This window comes from Panulirus ornatus, chromosome 2 (assembly GCF_036320965.1).
Source record: "Panulirus ornatus isolate Po-2019 chromosome 2, ASM3632096v1, whole genome shotgun sequence".
Lineage (NCBI taxonomy): Eukaryota > Metazoa > Arthropoda > Malacostraca > Decapoda > Palinuridae > Panulirus > Panulirus ornatus.
The window spans coordinates 104,161,523-104,179,904 of record NC_092225.1 but is presented as its reverse complement, the minus strand read 5'-3'; the positions used below and the strand labels follow the sequence as shown (position 1 = coordinate 104,179,904).

The window sequence follows — 18,382 nt, the reverse complement described above, 5'->3', positions numbered from 1 at the left end:
GTTTCTGCTCGTGTGTGTGTGTGTGTGTGTGTGTGTGTGTGTGTGTGTGTGTTGTGTGTGTGTGTAGTACATCATCCTCTGTCATGACCACTCGCTCTGACTCCAGATGTGTAGTTCTTGTTTCTCTCTGTCTCGTGACTGACTCAGGCTGGCACTGTGTCTGTAGGTCAGAATCATTGTTTGTATATTTGATTCTACGAGTACCTGTTTGGTTATGTGTTCTACCCAGGGATTGTCTTGCATGATATGTGTCTGTGTGTTTGATTCTGCGTCTGTGTTTGTCTGTACATTGTACTCCGTGTCTGTATGTCACTGTCTTTGAATGCAGCTTGTACTCAGTGTATATATTGTCTACAAATCTGCCTTGGTCATTTTTCAGTCAGGTGTTTGGCGATTTATCTAAGTATTTGACTGAAGTGCCTCTGTTTATGTATCTGCTGTATCCTCAGAATGTATCCTGTTGAATTTTGTATCATTGCACATACGTTTGTATGTTGGTAAACATATGCTGTGTTACTGTGTTTTGTGCTGAATTAGCAAAGATACTAATCTGTTTTTCTTTCCTCTCAAGAAAACTATAGTTTATATCATTAACTGGGTAGCAATATCTACTTCTCGTACGTTTAACATTAACGTAAATAGCGAGAGATACTTGGGCTATGTGTTATTTCTCGTCCAGCATGAGAGATCTGAATCCTATGTACACATATGTACGGGAATGACGGAATGCACATAGTGATACAGAGAGAGAGAGAGAGAGAGAGAGAGAGAGAGAGAGAGAGAGAGAGACTGAACGAGGAACAAGGCGAGTGCAATTGTGCGTGTGTTGCGCGTGGTGGTGGTGGTGGTGGTAGGCAAGACGTGGTTGGCAGGTAGTTCAGTGCGGCGCAGGCAGCCGTGGTGTGTGGACGTGTGTGGCGACGCTCGCTACACCCTCCCGCGCCACGATCACATACACAAACACACACACACACACTCCGGCACGCTCAACTTCACTATTTATTTGTCATCGACTCTGACTCTCACAGTGAGGATATGTACTGGACTTTCTAGTGTCTCTGGTGAGTAAGACCACGGAGATTACTCGTCCTCGTTGAGTAATTCTGGTGTCATGACGTCTCGCTGGCTGTGTGGACAGCTGGCCTCGGGCAACAGGTGGTGGCGAGGTTGATGGTGCAAGGGTATGCCGCACTCCTATATACACACATACACACACACATGTATATATATATATACATCTACTGGTTTCCCCGGCTCCACGTCACCGTGATTATTCATCAGATGAATAATTCCTCGAATGAATAACACGTTTTCTCAAAACTTTGAAAAGTGAGATGTCGTCTTGGTGGACTTCTACCAACCGTCTCTGCTCACATGATCGAGCCAATCGTATGAAAATAAATGCTATCAGGAAACTGAAGTAAGATTTGTATCATCTTAGGAATTTTTTTTTTCAGTAACAAGTTGAAGTTTTAAGTGAGAGACGGAGAGAGAAAAGAGAAAGAGAGAGAGAGAGAGAGAGCGAGCGAGAGACAGAGACTGTATCTCTGCGTTGAGAGATCTTCCTAAGGAACGTGAGGCCGACGATCCCAAAGGAGTTATCAACCGCTCAGTCTGTGCTGCGGGAATCCCACTTTATTGGAACGTAAGTTCCCGGATTACCAAGAGTTGGAGCCTCTCAGGGGCCAAAGACCCTCCTAGGTCTCGGAGCCTCTCAGGGGCCAGGACCTTCCTGGGGCTAGGACTGCCCCTCAGGGCAGGTTACAGCGCTACAGATCACCACCACGCCACCGCCGACCATAGGAGCGCCCCACCTCCACCCCTGCTGGGTAAGTCCCTCTTGTTCTGGTGTTGGTGTGGGGTAGGCCAGGCAGAGCAGCCACCACACGACCAATAGGCCCGGGTCTTCGTCAGGATAGTGAGGTCGAGGTCATTTGTCTGCCATGTGCAGCGTCGTCCCTGAATCATGACACTTAAATCCTGTCGGTCACATGACCTGAGAACAACTGTAGACTGCCAGGGTCACAATTACACATGGGAATGTGTTGTGGTCTTGTTGCGCTACGTACAGATTTGCTTAACATGTGAAAGATTGCTTTCGGATCTGTTGTGTTCATAAGGATAGATTTTTTTCTCAGTATTGTGGTAAATATTTAGAATTACAAGAAGGATGTTGTAGAATGTGTGTCATGTGTTACTGGGTGTTATAGCATAGTTTTATGTGTTACGGGTTATGGATGTGTTTCATGTCTTACGGTGTGTTACGGGATGTTTCATGCATTACGCTACATTATGGAATGTGCTACATGTGTTACGGTATGTTGTGGGATTTCTTCCATGTATTATTCGGTGTTATAGGAAGCCTTTTATGTGTTACGGGGTATTATGGAATGTGTTTCACGTGCAAAGCGGTGTTGTAGGAAATGTTATATGTGCTACACGGTGTTATGGGACGTTTTCCATGTGTTACGCGGTGTTATGGGATGTGTTCCATATGTTACACGGTGTTATGTGAAGTGCTTCATGTATTACGTGTTATGAGATGCGTTACATGTGTTACGCAGTATCATGAGATGTGTTACATGTGTTACGCAGTATCATGAGATGCGTTACATGTGCTACCGCCTTCCATCAAGCTAGAGGTAAACTGGGCTAAGTATTCATAGGTAATTATCTAGGAAAAAATAGTTTACAGTTAATCAATGGAGAAAATATTAGAATATAGATATATTGGTAAACAATTTCCTTTTTTCTCTCTCAGGAAGGAAATTCAATTCTGAAGTTTACAATTAAATGTAAAGTTAATTAAAGTCTCCCTCCCTCTCTCTCCCTTGGTAATTCTATTATCGGCAGTGACGGGGCGTAATGCCACGTCTGGTGTCTTTTCCATCATGAGGGTTGAGGAACCTGCAGCTGCCTAGGGTCGCTACAGACGCTGGGATTTATAGCCAACAGAACTCGAAACATTACGGATTGACACATGTGTTCCTTACGTAATTCGAGAATGTTAAAGTACTGGATGTTGCTGTCTTATCAAAGTGTTGATTATGTCATGTAATCTGAGGTTTACTCTATAAATAGTTATTGTATTGTTCCTGCCTTGTGTTGATACGCTCAGAGTGGTATACAATGGTGAAGGTTCCTGTTTATCATGAATCATTTCACATCACTTGATGCTTATAGTGATCCACATCGTAAGGAAGTCAGACACTGGATTTCAACGTAGGGGAATATCATAGAGTAAATAAAACAACTAGTGTATATATATATATATATATATATATATATATATATATATATATATTTATATATATATATATATATATATATATATATATATACATATATATATATATATATATATATATATATATATATATATATATATATATATATATATATATATATATATATATGTAATTTTATCCTGTAAGCAGGCAGAATATTTTCTTAATGCACTGTTTAAGAGCAATTCTCATATATAACACTCACTAGCTTACTAGCTTTCTGTTGTTTTTATTTTTCTCAAAATTCTCACCAAATGTTTTGTTTCATCAAATAAAGCGTGAATTATATGTTCTATTTTAATTTTCTCTTTATTCTTGGAATACATGAGACGTTTCAGGCACACATCACACCTCATCTTTAGTTATATTGATTATACATGATACAATACATTATAAAGAACAAAACATGAATGTATCACATCTTCAATGTACAAATGAGAGCCATGACGTGGATGATGTACCGATAGGTGGACCGTGTTCCCTCGTTCATGCGTGGTAGTGTGGATGGTCGGGGGTCAAATTCGTTACGTCAACTGTTGAGAGGCTTGCCTGAGGTGTCCACGCATCGGAAAGTCAGATGAAAGGAAAATGACCCAACCTGTTACTTCCACCAGACTTTCCCAGCTGTGGAGACCTGATGCAAACCCCCCAACGAGTTGGTCTGACTACTACTGACCATATCACCACGCAAGAACGCCGAGGGAACACGGTCCACCGATCAGCGTATTATCTAAGTCGTTGCTCTCATTTGTACCACTACAAGATGTGATTTATTTCTATTTTGTTTTTATATTATGTTGTATCATTTAGAATCAGTTTGATTGAAGATGGGCTGTATCCGCCAGCCCGAAACATCTCACGCATTTGTAGAATAAAGTGAAAGTGAATATGGAACATTTAATTCACACTTTATGACTCAAGGCGTGAGGTGAGAGAGATTGAAAAACTAACGGAAGGCAAATGAGTATACAAGTATGCATTGGTCTTTAGCAAACAGTATGTATATATATATATATATATATATATATATATATATATATATATATATGTGTGTGTGTGTGTGTGTGTAACATACAAAACCTCCAACAGCCAGGATCGAACCCGGGACCTCTGTGCCACGGGCGGGAATGCTACCGCTAGGCTATGGGCCTGCCTTGCGGTAGCATTCCCGCCTCTGGCACAGATGTCCCGGGTTCGATGCTGGCTGTTGGAGGTTTGTATGTTCTATGAAGGTGCGCGTCCCTATGCACTTTGTTCGTATATATATATATATATATATATATATATATATATATATACAGAGGACTGGGCCTTTGAGGGAATACCCTCAACCTGGCCCAATTCTCTGTTCCTTCTTTTGGAAAATTAAAAAAAAAAACGAGAGGGGAGGATTTCCAGCCCCCCGCTCCCTCCACTTTTAGTCGCCTTCTACGACACGCAGGGAATACGTGGGAAGTATTCTTTCTCCCCTATCCCCAGAGAATATATATATATATATATATATATATATATATATATATATATATATATATATATATATATATATATACATATATATATTTCTTTTTTCTTTTCATACTATTCGCCATTTCCCGCGTTAGCGAGATAGCGTTAAGAACAGAGGACTGAGCCTTTGAGGGAATATCTTCACTTGGCCCCCTTCTCTGTTCCTTCTTTTGGAAAATTAAAAACGAGAGGGGAGGATTTCCAGCCCCCCCGCTCCCTTCCCTTTTAGTCGCCTTCTACGACACGCAGGGAATACGTGAGTATTCTTTCTCCCCTATCCCCAGGGATATATATATATATATATATATATATATATATATATATATATATATATATATATATATATATATATATATATATACATATATATATATATATATATATATATCTTTTCTTTCATACTATTCGCCATTTCCCGTGTTAGCGAGGTAGCGTTAAGAACAGAGGACCTTGGCCTTTGACGGAATATCCTCACCTTGCCTCCTTCTCTCTTCTTTCTTTTGGAAAATTTAAAAAAAACGAGAGGGGAGGATTTCCAACCCCACGCTCCCTCTCCTTTTAGTCGCCTTCTACGACACGCAGGGAACACGTGGGAAGCATTCTTTCTCCTCTATCCCCAGGGATAATATATATATATATATATATATATATATATATATATATATATATATATATATATATATATATATATATATATATATATTTCTTTTTCTTTCATACTATTCGCCATTTCCCGCCTCAGCGAGGTAGCGTTAAGAACAGAGGACTGGGCCTCTGAGGAAACATCCTCACCCGGCCCCCTTCTATGTTTCTTTTGGAAAATTTAAAAAAAAAAAAAAAAAAGAGAGGGGAGGATTTCCAGACCCCGCTCCCTCCTCTTTTAGTCGCCTTCTACGACACGCAGGGAATACGTGGGAAGTATTCTTTCTCCCCTATCCCCAGGGATAGTATATATATATATATATATATATATATATATCCCCAGGGATAGTATATATATATATATATATATATATATTATCCCGGAAAGCAAAAATGGGTATGTTTGAAGGAATAGTGGTTCCAACAATGTTGTATGGTTGCGAGGCGTGGGCTATGGATAGAGTTGTTCGCAGGAGGATGGATGTGCTGGAAGTGAGATGTTTGAGGACAATGTGTGGTGTGAGGTGGTTTGATCGAGTAAGTAACGTAAGGGTAAGAGAGATGTGTGGAAATAAAAAGAGCGTGGTTGAGAGAGCAGAAGAGGGTGTTTTGAAATGGTTTGGGCACATGGAGAGAATGAGTGAGGAAAGATTGACCAAGAGGATATATGTGTCGGAGGTGGAGGGAACGAGGAGAAGAGGGAGACCGAATTGGAGGTGGAAAGATGGAGTGAAAAGGATTTTGTGTGATCGGGGCCTGAAAATGCAGGAGGGTGAAAGGAGGGCAAGGAATAGAGTGAATTGGAGCGATGTGTTATACCGGGGTTGACGTGCTGTCAGTGGATTGAATCAGGGCATGTGAAGCGTCCGGGGTAAACCATGGAAAGCTGTGTAGGTATGTATATTTGCGTGTGTGGACGTGTGCATGTACATGTGTATGGGGGGTTGGGCCATTTCTTTCGTCTGTTTCCTTGCGCTACCTCGCAAACGCGGGAGACAGCGACGAGGTATAAAAAAAAAAAAAAAAAAAAATATATATATATATATATATATATATATATATATATATATATATACATATATATGGTTTAGCCAAGCTGTTTTTGTTTCTGCTCTGGTTCAGTCCATTGAAAGCACGTTGCCCCTTGTATAACACATCGATCCAATTCCCTCTATGCATATGTGTGTACATTTCTATTAATTATCTATAATTATCCCACGAGTGTGCTATTCAATATAGCAGAATAACGTAGACTCCTTGTGATTGCGAAGTTATTTGAGGAGACCGCAATAAACCACAAGGCCCACAGCAACCACTCTGGCGAACATTAAGGAAGACCCACACTTGCCACACTAACACACTCTTGATTCTTGATGCACTTCTCACCCATCCCAATGACATTCCATTCTAAAACAACACACAGATATTTGTGAGACACTGCTAAAAATTCAGCTACAAACTAACCTAACCTAAAAACAGAAAAGTTATGAAAAGATTGCATAAGATCCTTCCAGAAATAACTGCCCACCCACCCTTCACTCCCAGTGATACAAGCAATGCAATTAAAGCTTTAAAAAACTCTTTTGCTACACGTCCTGACAACATATCACACTTTCACATAAAACACTTTGGCCCAGTTGCAATATAGGCACTTACAGACATCTTCAACCACTCGTGGTTACACATCATAATCCCTAAAATCTGGAAACTTGCAAACATAACATCAATCTCAAAGCTTTCTAAATCACCCAACTTCCCTACTCCTACCGTCCTATATTACCACTGGTTTCAGTATCCAAACTTTGTGAAATCCTAAAGAACAACAAAATCAAGCCAAATATTCCACTCAGACGCCACACCGAACATTGACCTAACACAGCACATTCTACGTGGCTTCGACCAACTACAACTTCCGTCCTGCACAATAGACATCAAGTAAGTGAATAACACTGTCGTCGACACATTATCATACACAAGATACCTGACACTACCCTCCTCAACAATGACAGAAAATAGCTCGACAGTTTTATAGCCGGCTGACATGCCAAAGTCATTAACAATGGTTGTATCTCTAAAACCCTTAAACTCTACAATGGAGTTACCTAAGAAGCAGTTCTTTCTCCAGTTGTCTTCGATCCCCTCCATAACCTCTCCATTAAGGTCCTCTTCAAGGTATACGATATCACAATCATATCACAACACCCAGACACCACGTTAGCAACATCAGGCATGCAACATTACATTAAACGAGTAGAACAATGTTTCACCCAGAGCAGAGCAACATCACAGACATCTTCATTAACTCATTTTAACCCAGATAGACACGGGTCCAGCTCTCACCCTCCATACATACATCTTAAATGATCAGTCACTCCCACTGAACAAAACACAAACCATTTAAGACATCACATACGACACACACACATAACATTCACACCCCACACCAATAACATCAACACACATACAACACAGACTAGATGCCCTCAGAACACTTACTGCTGCAATCAGTAGCAGGAACAGGAAGGACTCCTTAAGAACGAGTTTTCTGACCAGACTTTACCCTCCTCCATCAACTGACGATGCTAGACCCTCGCAAAAATTACTATAGTCGCAGCGCATCCCCAGTCACAGTCAGGCGGAGTCCGGCAACACCGCTGATATATATATGTATATATATATATATATATATATATATATATATATATATATATATATATATATATATATATATATATATATATAAGAGTGAGTGCTCAAATTGCAGAGGTATAAGTTTGTTGAGTATTCCTGGTAAATCATATGGGAGGGTATTGATTGAGAGGGTGAAGGCATGTACAGAGCATCAGATTGGGGAAGAGCAGTGTGGTTTCAGAAATCGTAGAGGATGTGTGGATCAGGTGTTTGCTTTGAAGAATGTATGTGAGAAATACTTAGAAAAGCAAATGGATTTGTATGTAGCATTTATGGATCTGGAGAAGGCATATGATAGAGTTGATAGAGATGCTCTGTGGAAGGTATTAAGAATATATGGTGTGGGAGGCAAGTTGTTAGAAGCAGTGAAAAGTTTTTATCGAGGATGTAAGGCATGTGTACGTGTAGGAAGAGAGGAAAGTGATTGGTTCTCAGTGAATGTAGGTTTGCGGCAGGGGTGTGTGATGTCTCCATGGTTGTTTAATTTGTTTATGGATGGTGTTGTTAGGGAGGTGAATGCAAGAGTTTTGGAAAGAGGGGAAAGTATGCAGTCCCTTGTGGATGAGAGGGCTTAGGAAGTGAGTCAGTTGTTGTTCGCTGATGATACAGCGCTGGTGTGGCTGATTCATGTGAGAAGCTGCAGAAGCTGGTGACTGAGTTTGGTAAAGTGTGTGAAAGAAGAAAGTTAAGAGTAAATGTGAATAAGAGCAAGGTTATTAGGTACAGTAGGGTTGAGGGTCAAGTCAATTGGGAGGTGAGTTTGAATGGAGAAAAACTGGAGGAAGTGAAGTGTTTTAGATATCTGGGAGTGGATCTGGCAGCGGATGGAACCATGGAAGCGGAAGTGGATCATAGGGTGGGGGAGGGGGCGAAAATTCTGGGGGCCTTGAAGAATGTGTAGAAGTCGAGAACATTATCTCGGAAAGCAAAAATGGGTATGTTTGAAGGAATAGTGGTTCCAACAATGTTGTATGGTTGCGAGGCGTGGGCTATGGATAGAGTTGTGCGCAGGAGGATGGATGTGCTGGAAATGAGATGTTTGAGATGAGGTGGTTTGATCGAGTGAGTAACGTAAGGGTAAGAGAGATGTGTGGAAATAAAAAGAGCGTGGTTGAGAGAGCAGAAGAGGGTGTTTTGAAGTGGTTTGGGCACATGGAGAGGATGAGTGAGGAAAGATTGACCAAGAGGATATATGTGTCGGAGGTGGAGGGAGCAAGGAGAAGAGGGAGACCAAATTGGAGGTGGAAAGATGGAGTGAAAAAGATTTTGTGTGATCGGGGCCTGAACATGCAGGAGGGTGAAAGGAGGGCAAGGAATAGAGTGAATTGGACCGATGTGGTATACCGGGGTTGACGTGCTGTCAGTGGATTGAATCAAGGCATGTGAAGCGTCTGGGGTAAACCATGGAAAGCTGTGTAGGTATGTATATTTGCGTGTGTGGACGTATGTATATACATGTGTGTGGGGGTTGGGGGGTTGGGCCATTTCTTTCGTCTGTTTCCTTGCGCTACCTCGCAAACGCGGGAGACAGCGACAAAGTATAAAAAAAAAAAAAATATATATATATATATATACGTCGGCACGTACGCTTTGTTAGACACGTACACCTCTGCAGTGGGACGGGCTCAGAGGTACGAGAGCCGCGGAGAGCAATGCAAGTTCCACGTGGCCAGACACATGGTCAGGATGGACTTCGATGCCTTTGCCTTTACACGTAACAGCTTCGCCACACACCAGCTCAACAAGATCATGCGTCAACTGCGTTATGGAGGTGTGATCACCCATATTCAGCGCCAGTACTACAACCTCCCCTGCGAAAGGCTCCTCCTCCGCACTGGACCCGAAGCGATGTCACTTGCCCAGGAATGGCTGCTCTAAAGTGTCTTCTGGGTGAATGTGGAATGGCGTTGGTGCATAAGAAGCAGCAGCAGCAGCAAGAAGCATGTGACCAATGCAGACTCAACAGAACTTCATTGATAATAGAAATCAGGACCGAGTCACTACTGAATGCCGAAATGCTTCAAGGAAGAAGACCGATTTCGACGATGAAGGCCTGCACTGTGGCTGAGAGATTGACTTGAGGAGGCAGAAGTGATATTGTGACAGTGATTGTGTCAGCGTCGCGTCGCCTCGCCGCAGTGTATCGAGACAGACTTCCCCAGAACTTTTAAAGGGGAAGTAAATGTTTATAGTTGTGTTAATGGAGTGATAGTTTTCATGCATGGTGTTTTTGACAAGAAAATAGTGAAGTTGGAGAAAAATGTAGCTTAGACATTGAAGCTTATTGACACAGTGGTGAAATTGATGAGAACTGCTATTGACGTTTGTGTGAATAAATTGTACATTTCCTTTTCCATAGCCAGAGGTTGAACCATTATGTGACATTCATTTTTTTTTTCATTCATTTCAAGCTAAAAGTTTGTTTCTAAATTGTTCTTACATTTTTCATATGTATATATATGTATGTGTGTGTGTGTGTGTGTATGTGCATATGTGTGTGTGTGTGTGTGTGTGTGTGTATATGTATATATATATGTATATTATCCCTGGGGATAGGGGTGAAAGAATACTTCCCACGTATTCCTCGCGTGTCGTAGAAAGCGACTAGAGGGGACGGGAGCGGGGGGCCGGAAATCCTCCCCTCCTTGTATTAACTTTCTAAAATGGGAAACAGAAGAAGGAGTCACGCGGGGAGTGATCATCCTCCTCGAAGGCTCAGAGTGGGGTGCCTAAATGTGTGTGGATGTAACCAAGATGTGAAAAAAGGAGAGATAGGTAGTATGTTTGAGGAAAGGAACCTGGATGTTTTGGCTCTGAGTGAAACGAAGCTCAAGGGTAAAGGGGAAGAGTGGTTTGGAAATGTCTGGGGAGTGAAGTCAGGGGTTAGTGAGAGGACAAGAGCAAGGGAAGGAGTAGCAATACTCCTGAAACAGGAGTTGTGGGAGTATGTGATAGAATGTAAGAAAGTAAATTCTCGATTAATATGGGTAAAATTGAAAGTTGATGGAGAGAGGTGGGTGATTATTGGTGCATATGCACCTGGGCATGAGAAGAAAGATCATGAGAGGCAAGTGTTTTGGGAGCAGCTAAATGAGTGTGTTAGCGGTTTTGATGCACGAGACCGGGTTATAGTGATGGGTGATTTGAATGCAAAGGTGAGTAATGTGGCAGTTGAGGGAATAATTGGTATGCATGGGGTGTTCAGTGTTGTAAATGGAAATGGTGAAGAGCTTGTAGATTTATGTGCTGAAAAAGGACTGATGATTGGGAATACCTGGTTTAAAAAGCGAGATATACATAAGTATACTTATGTAAGTAGGAGAGATGGCCAGAGAGCGTTATTGGATTACGTGTTAATTGACAGGCGTGCGAAAGAGAGACTTTTGGATGTTAATGTGCTGAGAGGTGCAACTGGAGGGATGTCTGATCATTATCTTGTGGAGGCTAAGGTGAAGATTAGTATGGGTTTTCAGAAAAGAGGAGTGAATGTTGGGGTGAAGAAGGTGGTGAGAGTAAGTGAGCTTGGGAAGGAGACCTGTGTGGGGAAGTACCAGGAGAGACTGTGTACAGAATGGAAAAAGGTGAGAACAATGGAAGTAAGGGGAGTCGGGGAGGAATGGGATGTATTTAGGGAATCAGTGATGGATTGCGCAAAAGATGCTTGTGGCATGAGAAGAGTGGGAGGTGGGCTGTTTAGAAAGGGTAGTGAGTGGTGGGATGAAGAAGTAAGAGTATTAGTGAAAGAGAAGAGAGAGGCATTTGGACGATTTTTGCAGGGAAAAAATGCAATTGAGTGGGAGAAGTATAAAAGAAAGAGACAGGAGGTCAAGAGAAAGGTGCAAGAGGTGAAAAAAAGGGCAAATGAGAGTTGGGGTGAGAGACTATCAGTAAATTTTAGGGAGAATAAAAAGATGTTCTGGAAGGAGGTAAATAGGGTGCGTAAGACAAGGGAGCAAATGGGAGCTTCAGTGAAGGGCGTAAATGGGGAGGTGATAACAAGTAGCGGTGATGTGAGAAGGAGATGGAATGAGTATTTTGAAGGTTTGTTGAATGTGTCTGATGACAGAGTGGCAGATATAGGGTGTTTTGGTCGAGGTGGTGTGCAAAGTGAGAGGGTTAGGGAAAATGATTTGGTAAACAGAGAAGAGGTAGTAAAAGCTTTGCGGAAGATGAAAGCCGGCAAGGCAGCAGGTTTGGATGGTATTGCAGTGGAATTTATTAAGAAAGGGGGTGACTGTATTGTTGACTGGTTGGTAAGGTTATTTAATGTATGTATGACTCATGGTGAGGTGCCTGAGGATTGGCGGAATGCGTGCATAGTGCCATTGTACAAAGGCAAAGGGGATAAGAGTGAGTGCTCAAATTACAGAGGTATAAGTTTGTTGAGTATTCCTGGTAAATTATATGGGAGGGTATTGATTGAGAGGGTGAAGGCATGTACAGAGCATCAGATTGGGGAAGAGCAGTGCGGTTTCAGAAGTGGTAGAGGATGTGTGGATCAGGTGTTTGCTTTGAAGAATGTATGTGAGAAATACTTAGAAAAGCAAATGGATTTGTATGTAGCATTTATGGATCTGGAGAAGGCATATGATAGAGTTGATAGAGATGCTCTGTGGAAGGTATTAAGAATATATGGTGTGGGAGGCAAGTTGTTAGAAGCAGTGAAAAGTTTTTATCGAGGATGTAAGGCATGTGTACGTGTAGGAAGAGAGGAAAGTGATTGGTTCTCAGTGAATGTAGGTTTGCGGCAGGGGTGTGTGATGTCTCCATGGTTGTTTAATTTGTTTATGGATGGGGTTGTAAAGGAGGTAAATGCAAGAGTCCTGGAAAGAGGGGCAAGTATGAAGTCTGTTGGGGATGAGAGAGCTTGGGAAGTGAGTCAATTGTTGTTCGCTGATGATACAGCGCTGGTGGCTGATTCATGTGAGAAACTGCAGAAGCTGGTGACTGAGTTTGGTAAAGTGTGTGGAAGAAGAAAGTTGAGAGTAAATGTGAATAAGAGCAAGGTTATTAGGTACAGTAGGGGTGAGGGTCAAGTCAATTGGGAGGTGAGTTTGAATGGAGAAAAACTGGAGGAAGTGAAGTGTTTTAGATATCTGGGAGTGGATCTGTCAGCGGATGGAACCATGGAAGCGGAAGTGGATCATAGGGTGGGGGAGGGGGCGAAAATTTTGGGAGCCTTGAAAAATGTGTGGAAGTCGAGAACATTATCTCGGAAAGCAAAAATGGGTATGTTTGAGGGAATAGTGGTTCCAACAATGCTGTATGGTTGCGAGGCGTGGGCTATGGATAGAGATGTGCGCAGGAGGATGGATGTGCTGGAAATGAGATGTTTGAGGACAATGTGTGGTGTGAGGTGGTTTGATCGAGTAAGTAACGTAAGGGTAAGAGAGATGTGTGGAAATAAAAAGAGCGTGGTCGAGAGAGCAGAAGAGGGTGTTTTGAAATGGTTTGGGCACATGGAGAGAATGAGTGAGGAGAGATTGACCAAGAGGATATATGTGTCGGAGGTGGAGGGAACGAGGAGAAGAGGGAGACCAAATTGGAGGTGGAAAGATGGAGTGAAAAAGATTTTGTGTGATCGGGGCCTGAACATGCAGGAGGGTGAACGGAGGGCAAGAAATAGAGTGAATTGGAGTCATGTGGTATACAGGGGTTGACGTGCTGTCAGTGGATTGAAGCAAGGCATATGAAGCGTCTGGGGTAAACCATGGAAAGCTGTGTAGGTATGTATATTTGCGTGTCTGGACGTGTGTATGTACATGTGTATGGGGGGGGGGGTTGGGCCATTTCTTTCGTCTGTTTCCTTGCGCTACCTCGCAAACGCGGGAGACAGCGACAAAGTATAAAAAAAAAAAAAAAAAAAAAAATATATATATATATATATATATATATATATATATATATATATATATTTATCTTTTCTCTCAAACTATTCGTCATTTCCCGCATTAGCGAGGTAGCGCTAAGAACAGAGGACTGGGCCTTTGAGGGAATATCCTCAACTGGCCCCCTTCTCTGTCCCTTCTCTTGGAAAATAAAAAAGAAAAAATAAAAAAAATAAAAAAAAAAGAGAAGTCAGGGGGGGGGGGGGGGATTTCCAGCCCCCCGCTCCCTCCCCTTTTAGTCGCCTTCTACGACACGCAGGGAATACGTGGGAAGTATTCTTTCTCCCTTATCCCCAGGGATATATATATACACATATTTCTTTTTTTTGATATTATACTTTGTCGATGTCTACAACGTTGGCGAGGTAGCGCAAAGAAACATACGAAAGAATGGCTCAACCCACCTACATCACATGTATTTACATACCCGTCCACATGCGCACATATACATACTTATACATCTCAACGTATACATATACATACACACAAAGACATATACATATATACGCATGTGCATGATTTATACTGTCTGCCCTTATTCATTCCCGTCGCCACCCCGCCACACATGAAATGACAACGCCCTCCCCCCGCATGTGTGCGAGGTAGCGCTAGGAAAAGACAACAAAGGCCACATTCGTTCATACTCAGTCTCTAGCTGTAATGTATAATGCACCGAAACCACAGCTCCCTTTCCAGATTCAGGCCCCACAAAACTTTCCATGGCTTACCCCAGACGTTTCACATGCCCTGGTTCAATCCATTGATAGCACGTCGACCCCGGTATACCACATCGTTCTAATTCACTCTATTCCTTGCACTCCTTTCACCCTCCTGCATGTTCAGGCCCCGATCACTCAAAATCTTTTTCACTGCATCTTTCCACCTCCAATTTGGTCTCCCACTTCTCGTTCCCTCCACTTCTGACACATATATCCTCTTGGTCAATCTTTCCTCACTCATTCTCTCCATGTGACTAAACCATTTCAAAAAACCCTCTTCTGCTATCTCAACCACACTCTTTTTATTACCACATTCTCTCTTACCCTTTCATTACTTACTCGATCAAACCACCTCACACCACATATTGTCCTCAAACATCTCATTTCTATCACCACCTTTCTCCACACAACTCTATCTATAGCCCACCCCTCGCAACCATATAACATTGTTGGAACCACTATTCATTCAAACATACCATTTTAACTCTCTCTAACGTTCTCGCCTTCTACACACTCTTTAACGCTCCCAGAACCTTCGCCCCCTTCCCCACCCTGTGACTCACTCCCGCTTACACGGTTCCATACGCTGCTAAATCCACTCCCAGATATCTAAAACACTTCACTTCCTCCGGTTTTTCTCAATTCAAACTTACTTCCCAATTACCCTGTCCCTCAACCCCACTGAATCTAATAAACTTGCTCTTATTCACATTTACTCTCAACTTTCTTCTTTCACACTTCTCACCAAACTCAGTCACCAACTTCTGCAGTTTCTCACCCAAATCACCCACCAGCGCTGATCATCAGCGAACACCAACTGACTCATTTCCCAAGCCCTCTCATCCACAACAGACTTCATACTCGCCCCTCTCTCCAAAACTCTTTCATTCACCTCCCTAACCATCCCATCCATAAAAAATTAAACAGCCAAGGAGACATTACGCACCTCTGCTGCAAACCGACATTCACTAGAAACCAATCACTTTCTTAGCTTCCTGTCTTACATCCTTGGTGACAACTTTTCACTGCTTCTAGCAACTTGCCTCCCACACCGTATACTCTTAATACCCCTCCACAAAGGATCTATATCAACCCAGTTATAGGCCTTCTGCAGATCCACAAATGCTACATACAAATCCATATGTTTTTCTAAGTATTTCTCACATACATCATTCAAAGCAAACACCGGATCCACACATCCTCTACCACTTCTTAAACCACACTACTCTTCCCTAGTCTGATGCTCTGTACATGCCTTCACCCTCCCAATCAGTACCCTCCCACATAATTTCCCATGAATACTCAACAGACATATACATCTGTAATTTGAGCATTCACCTTTATCCCCTTTGCCTTTCTACAATGGCACTATGCATGCATTCCACCAATCCTCAGGCACCTCACCATGAACCATATATACATTGAGTATCCTTACTAACCAATCAAGAACATAGTCACTCCCTTTTTTTTTATAGATTCCACTGCAATACCATTCAAACCCGCCGCCTTGCCGGCTTTCATCTTCCGCAAAGCTTTCATTACCTCTTTTCTGTTTACCAAACCATTTTCCCTGACCCTCTTACTTTGCACACCACCTCGACCAAAACACCCTATATCAGCCACTCTATCATCAAACACATTCGACAAACCTTCAAAATACTCACTCCATCTCCTTCTCACTTCACCACTACTTGTTATTACCTCCCCATTAGCCCCCTTCACCGATGTTCCCATTTGATCTTTTACCTTACGCACTTTATTTACCCCTCCAAAATATCTTTTTATTCTCCCTAAAAATTCATGATACTCTCTCACCCCAACTCTCATTTGCCCTCATTTTTACCTTTTGCACTTTTCTCTTGACCTCCTGCCGCTTTATTCTCTACATCTCTCGGTCATTTCCACTACTTTCCTGCAAAAATCATCTAACGCCTCTCTCCTCTCTTTCATTAACAATCTCACTTCTTCATCACTGCTTCATCCCACCACTCACTACCTTTTCTACTCTGCCCACCTCCCACCTTTCTCATGCCAAAAACATCTTTTGCGCAAGACATCCCTGCTTCCCTAAATACATACAATTCCTCCCTCTCCCCTTACGTCATTTGCTCTCACCTTTTGCTATTCCGCACTGAATCTCTCCTGTTACTTCATCAAACAAATCTCCTCTCCAAGCTCACTTACTCACACCACTCTCTTCACCGCAACATTCTCTCTTCTTTTCCGAAAACCTCTGCCAAACTTCACCTTCGCCTCCAGATGATAATGATCAAACATCCCTCCAGCTGTCCCTCTCAGCACATTAACATCCAAAAGTCTCTCTTTCACACGCCTATCAATTAACACGAAATCCAATAACTCTCTCTGACCATCTGTCCTACTTACATAGGCATACTTATGTACATCTCTCTTTCTAAAGCATGTATTCCCAATCACCAGTCCTTTTTCGGCACACAAATCTACAAGCTCTTCACCATTTCCATTTACAGCACTGAACACCACATGTGCACCAATCATACCCTCAACTGCCACATTGCTCACCTTTGTATTTAAATCATCCATCAATATAACCTGGTTTCGTGCATCAAAGCTGCTAACCCACTTACTCAGCTGCTACCAAAACACTTGTCTCTTATGATCTTTTCTCTCATGACCAGGTGCAAAGGCAACAACAATCACCCATTTCTCTCCATCCGCTTTCAGTTTTATCCATATCAATCTAGATTTTACTTTCTTACACTCTATCACATACTCCCACAATTCCTGCTTCAGGAGGAGTGTTACTCCTTCCTTAGCTTTTGTCCTCTCACCAACCCCTGACTTTACTCCCAGACATTCCCAAACCACTCTTCCCCTTTACCCTTGAGCTTCGTTTCACTCAGAGCCAAAACATCCAGGCTCCTTTCCTCAACCATACTACCTATCTGTCCTTTTTTCGCATCTTGGTTACATCCACTTACATTTAATCACCCCAGTCTGAGCCTTCGAGGAGGATGAGCACTCTCCGCGTGACTCCTTCCTCAGTTTCCTGTTTTAGAAAGTTAAAGTACGAGGAGTGGAGGGTTTCTAGCCCCCCGTTTACGTCCCCTTTAGTCGTCTTCTACGACACGCGGGAAAAACAATGGAAGTATTCTTTCTCCCCTATCCCCAGGGATATATATATTTTTTTTTTATTTTTTTTTTTCCAAAAGAGGGAAGAGAGGGGGACGGGTGAGGATATTCCAAAAGGGGCCCAGTCCTCTGTTCCTAACGCTACCTCGCTAACGCGGGAAATGGCGAATGGTTTAAAAGAAAAAAAAAAAAAAAAATATATATATATATATATATATATATATATAATATATATATATATATATATATATATATATATATATATATATATATATATATATATATATATATATATATGTGTGTGTGTGTGTGTGTGTGTGTGTGTGTGTGTAACAAGAATCTTATTGCACTGACTCATGTTTAGAATAAAAATTTTCCATGTTATTTTCTTATCTCTTTTCACCAGAGGGACGCCTGGTATAAAGATAGAAAGATAAATAAAACAGTGTTCCCCCTAGACCTTCACAGTTTTCATCTATTTTACGACATACAGCGTCCTTTATAAGTGCTCTCGCCTTCTGCTTTCATTCCTCAGCAC

The 18,382-nt window shown here is 42.0% G+C and overlaps 1 protein-coding gene across 4 annotated transcripts in view; it reads left to right on the top strand.

The window, feature by feature from the left end:
• The first annotated feature begins 890 nt into the window (after positions 1 to 890).
• Positions 891 to 18,382, top strand: part of LOC139759098 (uncharacterized) — a 339,811-nt gene continuing 322,319 nt past the window's right edge. For 3 of the 4 annotated variants that reach the window (XM_071681058.1, XM_071681085.1, XM_071681076.1), the window contains exons 1-2: positions 891 to 1,061; positions 1,458 to 1,829. The gene's annotated coding sequence lies outside the window, so the exon portion shown is untranslated. The remainder of the gene's footprint in view (positions 1,062 to 1,457; positions 1,830 to 18,382) is intronic. The other variant, XM_071681066.1, reaches the window with a different exon arrangement.